Genomic DNA, 7434 nt, shown 5'->3' with positions numbered 1-7434 from the left:
CCTGGTCTGAATACATCGTTTGCCCGAGTTCATGAACTAACACTGCCCAACCGGAGCTGGGGATGGTGAGGATCAGCGCTGTGATGCGAGCGAAATCAGCCAGAAGAATTTTGTGGCGGTGCGCTTGTGAGGAATCCAAAATGGTGATCCGCCAACAACAAAGAGATATGGAGGACAGCTGACTCGCGAGCAGCCCGTTGTAGGAGAGCGAGCTGCGCTCAGATCGGGTCTGCCAGAAGGGGCCGTGAGTAGAGCGGAGCTGTGAAGACCCTCTGTGGCCACAGCGCGGGAACCGGGGGAGAAGCCCGACGTCGGAGTAAAACGGCAAACGAACAGTGCCGTGATTGAAAAGCACATGCCCGGTGCGCGACGAAACGGGACTGGAACCCCAAGCAGTCCGCGTGTATGCGTGATAGACTACGAGGCTGCTCACCCACAAATAAGTGACAGTACAATATACACTGCAATACTCTGCAGTGTATGCGCAACACATACGAGGCACCGGCGTGCCCACAAGCAGCTGTAGCGAAGTGACGGCGTGTGAGCTGTCCAAGCATTATGGGCGGGTTCGCTTGCAGCCGCAGTGGAGACTTGGCCATTAGACAGGCCTATGACGGGGCAGCCTTTTGGGTCGCGCATGATGCCCACAGCTGCAGGCTCCGTGTTGCGGCCATCCGGACGGAGGTACAGGGCCAGCTTAGTATACGGAGTGCCACACAGGAAGACCCTGAAACGGATGCAATCAAGTTTCACTGATAATAAAGCCGAGCACAGCCTAAGGGTTGCCTGAGACCTGACGGAGGCACACAGGGGGACCCTGATTAGATGTGATAGCAGCTCCTAGCAAAACAGATGTCAGCTTAATCATATTACCCTTTGCAACGTGTACAAATTCACGCATCCACCGGGGACAAGGGAGTTGATCTTGCAATTGTAGCACAGGGCAGGGTCATGCACAGCGCTGACCCTGCAAACATGGAACTATTGCATGGTGGAATGTGGTACCAGTAACTAGAATGAACCGGTGGCGACCAGAGCACTACTGACTTATATTGAACTGACTATCACGTTGCCAAGCAATTCTTTGAATGGGCTGCGATGCAGAGCTTGGATAGCGCATTCAAAATTGCGCCAATGCGCGCGTGTATATAGACGCGGGGAGCTGCCCGGTACGCTGTGCACCAAGCGGATCGCTCAGAGGGAGGGTCTGTCTCCTTTAACGAGGAGACGGGAGGAGAGAAAAGAGCACCGTAGCTGCTCACAGACAGCTGATAAGCTGAAATGCCTATGACACAATAAACCCAGCACCGCACCGTGAGACGAAGAGGCGCAGGCACACATCTGCAACCCAACCTGCAACAAACTCCACTAAACCATCCTGTGGAGGCTAGTAAACACAATAGCACAACGAAGCACAAGACATGCCTATGATTGATTTACGAATGCTGATCCAGCCACCCGATGGGCACAGCAGGCATAGACAGAAACACAGAGACTTGCAGCCGCCTGAAGTGGGAACAAAGAGACGCACCGAGGTGACCGCAAGAGGTAACTGCAGATGAAGGTGTACGGGGTTGCCCCATGAAAGTGGGGACCGTCAAGAGTGGCCACCGAAGCCCGCAGAGCCACACCAGCGCCAGGCAGACAGCCCGGGGAGCCAGATCGACTGGGGCAGGGTCCTTAGTCCTGTGAAGGAGGAATGAACCCACATGGGTACATGGGAGGACACAGTCCATTCTAGAAATAGGGGAGGTCACTGGAGGACACCCCTGAAACGATCAGGCCGGGCCTAGACATTTTGGGCAACTTAGCACATTCTAAAAGAGGACAGCACATTTTGGGGCCGACTCACTTTACAAACCCATCAGACAGAAAGGCAAGCAGCCCACACTGGACGATTTTGCCAAAACACCACCAGGTGCTGAAGGGGCCACGAAGAAAGACAGGACCCCCGCTGGGGGCCCAGACATTATGGGCAACCAGGAGGTACTTGTGGCGATTGCTGACCTGAAAGTGGCCTTGGAGACCAAACTGGGCCTGGCAATCCGTGAATTGAAAGCTGCACTTGAGCTCAAAGTTGGAGCGGTGCAGGAGGACATAAATCTTCTCCGGCAAGACGTACGATTGTTGGCTGAGCGCACAGAGGACCTGGAAAAAGAGGCGGCCCCGGACACAGCAGCCTGTGCTGCCCATAAATCTGAACTTCACGCCTTGGTACAACGTGTGGGCAATCTGGAGAGCAGGGCGGAAGAGGCGGAGGGACGCGCCCGAAGGAACAATATTCGCATTGTCGGAAGGAGCTGAGGGAACTAACCCTACGGAATACATCGAGTCTATGCTATTACAGGAGATAACCGGGGGAGCCCTGTCCTAGGGGTTCGCTGTAGAGAGGGCACACAGGGCCCTGATGAGGAAGCCACCGCCGGGGAACACCCCCAGGCCGGTGATAGCGAAGATCCTAAACTACCGGGAAAAAATCCTTGAACACTTTCGGAAGGGCGGCACGATACAAAGAGGTGCTGCGAACATAACGGCATACCCGGATTATACCTTGCAAGTACAGCGCAGCCGCATGAACTTTGGGTCCGTGAAAAGAAGATTGCGGGATGCAGGCCATAGGTACATGCTGCTTTATCCAGCTAAACTGAAGGTTTTCTACAAGAGCAGAACCTTGTTTTTTGACACCCCAGAGGACGCCATGGGCTGGTTAGATGCGCAGAGCTGTCCCCAGGAACCGGACATCCAGGGAGCAGAAGGTGGAAATAAGTAACATGCGTCGGTAAAGCGCCCTAGGTGCTGCAGCTCATGACAATGGGACTTGAATATAGCATTGCATATACCGGCAGAGGAGTGTGTTCAGAGCTACAATTATAAATATGATACGGTGGCACTGGAAACCTTGATATAGATATAGGAGCTATACGGAGCATGACCTCACAATCCCATAGCGAATAGATTAGTTAGGTCACTGGTAGTTCGGTGACACCCTGCTGGGTTCTGGGCTGGGGCCTTTTAGGGCAGAACCAAACGCGGGGGGCCTGAGATCCAGGGATGGAGCTGGGCACTTGTTGGGGTTGGGGTAGACGAAGGGGGTGTGGGGGGTGTGCAGTGGTTTGAAGTTGGGGAATGGGGAGTTGGGAAGGGGGTTGGAGGGAAGTTTGATGGGAGGGAAAGGGTATTGAGCCAAAATGTGACCCTTAGCAGGCGGGATAAGAGGCGGGGAAGGAGTGTGGGATATCATGGTGATGGCGCCAGGGTGCCTTAGAGTGGTTACCTGGAATGTCAGGGGCCTCAACAGCTATCTGAAATGTAACAAGGTGATGATGTATCTGAAAAGGATGAGGACCGACATAGCATTATTGCAAGAGACCCACCTCACTGGGGAGAAATTGGAGGTGGTGAAGAAGAAGTGGAGGGGGTGCCTGGTGGGATCCACATACTCGGCCTACGCTAGAGGAGTTATCATCTGGGTGGCGCTGCAGGTGCCATTTCAGCCGCTTCAGGTCACGGGTGACCCAGATGGCAGATTGATTGTTGTGAAGGGTATATTGGAAAACCGAGAAGTGTGTATTGTAAATGTATATGCCCCTAACCAGGACACAGCAGCTTATTTTAGGACCCTGTACGGTAGAGTCGGCCCTCTGCTGGGTGGTGGGACTATTTGGGGAGGTGATTTTAACTGTGTACTTAACCCTAATGTTGACAGATCGGACCAACCCCAGCAGCAAAGGTGCTACAGGCCCTCCTGAGGGACTTCGACCTAGTGGATGTGTGGAGGCAGTTGCATCCAGTGGATAGACAATACTCACGCTATACGGCACCACACGCCCTTCATACAAGATTAGACTATGTGTTCGCCTCCACGGAGTTGGCAGGAGAGATGGAAGGTGCAGAATACAAAGCTAGGGTACTTTCGGCCCACTCCCCCCTGGTCCTGGAGTGGCGACATTAACCTCCCAGGGCACGGATTCCCACTTGGAAACTCAGAGCCGAGGCTCTGCAGGACCCGGGATTCAGGGAGGATTTAAGAGAGGCGATCACTGAGTACTTCGAGATAAATACTGGTAGTGTAAGCTCTATGGGAACTGTTTGGGAGGCGTTTAAGGTGGCTTTGCGGGGGGTTGCCATTTTGAAGTCTAGGGGGGTTCAGGGGGGCCTAGAGCAGGAGTTGAAGGGAATTGAGGAGGAGTTGGAGGGCAGGATGCGTACGGAAGGCACCGCTGATGAGGACAGAGACAGGATAAGGCAATTACAACAGGCCAGTGGGGACTGCTGGGACAGGTTATGTAAACTAAGCTATAAGAAATAAGTGGAGAGACAGCACACAGGGGGAGATAAACCAGGCAGGTTGCTGGCCTGGCTATACAAGAGTGAGACGCCGCGAACGGTGATCAGGGAAATTAAAGGCAAGGGAGGGTGGACTCAGAATACCCAGGAGGCGGTGAATGAGGAGTTCCTGAGATTCTATAAACATCTTTATGGGGACCCAGGTGGCCCTAGAGACCACGAAATTTGGGTAACATTGGAGGACATGGGCCTACCCACCTTAGATGAGGCAGAACGCGCAGACCTAGATGTCCCTATTACGATGGAAAAACTCGAACTAGTGGTTCGCTACTTGCCCACCTGTAAGGCCCCCGGGTCCGATGGGCTTCCAAGTGAATTTTATAAAACCTATAAACAAGAGTTGCTTCCCCCGCTGCTGGCCATGCTTAACGAGTCGTATGAGCAAGGCAGGCTACCAGAGACCCTGCGAGAGGCGGTGATTATCCCGCTTCTGAAGCCGGGCAAGCCTAGCACTGATTGTGGGTCGTACAGGCCCTTATCGATGCTCAATCAGGATAGTAAAATCCTCACTGCTGTACTGGCAAATAGGCTTAAGGCTGTCATTGGTAAACTGATAGACGCCGACCAAACGGGCTATGTCCCGGGCACGAACATAACTGATAATCTCAGAAGACTGCATCACATCCTTGACCAGACAAAAAATGACCCAGGTGAACTGGCAATAGTTTCACTAGACGCGGTCAAGGCCTTCGACGAGTGAGATGGCCCTGGTTGATTGCGACCTTAGAGGGCTATGGAATGGGACCGGGGTACCTCAGGTGGGTGACAATGTTATACAGCTCCCCGATCACCAGTGTCAAAACGGGTGCTATCATTTCGAACAAATGGCAACTAAGCAGAGGCACTAGACAGGGCTGGGCTGCCCGTGGTCGCCCATGTTATACATATTGGCACTGGAGGCATTGGCCACCTGCATGAGACGAGGAGATAGGTATTCGCACTGCGGGTGGCATGCACCTGGTTTCTTTATATGCAGACGACATACTGTTATATTTACGCTACCCAGAAGAGAACATGAAACATATTCTAGACATGATGGAGCAATTTGCCGTTCTCTCTGGCATAGCGGTTAACCCCAAAAAGTCTAGCGTGTTCCCTCTGGGGAGATACAAGCTTGTCTTGCCCGGGAGTCTGCCAGTGTTGCCGATACCCTGGCACACAAAGTCATTCCGATATCTCGGCATTGACATATACCATACGGCAGAAGAAGAACATGCACGCAACACGGTTAAAGCAGTAGAATGAATTAAGAACAGCATGGGATTCTGGTCCAGGTTACCCCTGGCTATGGTGGGGAGGGCTGCTCTGCTAAAAATGGTAGTTTTGCCCAGACGGTTGCATTTCTTTGTTAAGCTCCCGCATGGGATCCCGAGGCGCTTTTTCGCTAGCCTCCATAGCCTGTGTAAGGGCTTCATCTGGGGCAACTCCAGGAACAGGGTGGTCCTCTGGAAACTACAGAACTCGTGTGATAGGGGAGGTATCAACCTGCCAAATTTTGAGCTATACTATCTGGCAGGGCAGCTGCAGTATGTAACAAGATGGCTGTCTGACGAGGAGACGGCAGAAACCAGGCTGCTGTGCAGGGAATTGCTCCCCTTCTTCCTCAAAGAAGTGGTGTGGCTGTCCAAGTCGAGGGTCCGGGGGATGGCAGGCTGCTGGTACTGGGATGGGAGATATGGCACAGAACGTGGCAGATTGCGGGACACCCGGTTCCGTACTCTATGCAGGTGCCGCTTGCAGCACTATGTGGAGAGGATCCCCAGCTGATACAAGGGGTCCGCAAGTACTGGGAACCAGTGGGCCTTGCCACCCTGGGAGACATATGACTGGAAGGGGAGGCATTAGAGTTCCCGAACCTGATCGAAGATACTGGGGTGCATGAAGGGCAGTACATAACTTACACCAGAATTGTCAAGAGAGTACGAGCGAAGTGGCCAACAGAGGTGCGAGACATATGGCTGGAAGGGGAGGCATTAGAGTTCCCGAACCTGATCGAAGATACTGGGGTGCATAAAGGGCAGTACATAACTTACACCAGAATTGTCAAGAGAGTACGAGCGAAGTGGCCAACAGAGGTGCTCACCAGACAACCGGATGCCACCATGGAGGCTAAATATGATATTTCAGAGGGTGGGCATGAGATTTCCCGCATATACGAGCTGTTGGGGTCCAAGGTGGGGAAGGACTTGACCCAACTGAGACAACTTTGGGAGGATGAGGTGGGAGAGCCTATGTCGGATGGGCTCTGGAAAAGAGCCCAAAGATATCATAAAAAAGTGTCCCGGAACGCAAGGCTCCAGCAGATCCAACTATATGTCACACATAGAGCATATCTCACCCCCAGTAAGATCGCTAGGTTTGGTGGCCATACGACTCAGAAATGCCCTAGGTGTGGGGTGGAGGAGGCTGGGCTACTCCACATGTTTTGGGCCTGCCCTGAGGTGGGGCGGTTTTGGCAAGAAGTGAAGACACGCTTAGCAGGAACCGGTATTACACCAGAGGTGGAGTCGGCCTGGGCATGCATGCTGGGGGGATTCCCTAGGCCACGTAACTTAAGGCACATAAGCAAAATGAAAGATCTAGCATATGTCCTGGCCAAACGAAGGATAGAGACCGAGGATAGAGTTGTGGTGGGCTGACCTCTTAAAATGGGCAGAGGCAGAAACGGATGTTTGGTGGGACATGGTTTGTAGGGGAGGGGAGGAGGAGGTAGGACCCCTAATTGAATGGAGGCAGCTGGTGGCTACCATGAGTGGCCCCCACAGTCTGATCAGAGCAATGATGAAACGGATAAAGAGACGACGATAAACCCGCCTGAAAAATCACATGATGATGACATGGACATATTGGCTCAGGTTAGGGGGGAGGGAGGGAATGGGACTGGACAATGCTGATTGTAACACTCTGACGCTGAATCTGATGATGGAAGTACCAAGAATTGTAATGTTTGGTGTGTTATATAAAATAAAAATTGATTAAAAAAAATAAATAAAAAAATAATAAATACTCTGTGCGGCTCCCACCGGATTCTCTGGGATCATTTGCATTACTGCACTGGACGCTGCAAGGGCGCCCGTCCCTGCCACT

The sequence above is a fragment of the Ambystoma mexicanum genome, chromosome 5p (assembly GCF_040938575.1).
Source record: "Ambystoma mexicanum isolate Mex_15411 chromosome 5p, UKY_AmexF1_1, whole genome shotgun sequence".
Taxonomy (NCBI): domain Eukaryota; kingdom Metazoa; phylum Chordata; class Amphibia; order Caudata; family Ambystomatidae; genus Ambystoma; species Ambystoma mexicanum.
Note: the sequence above shows the minus strand (reverse complement) of the source record.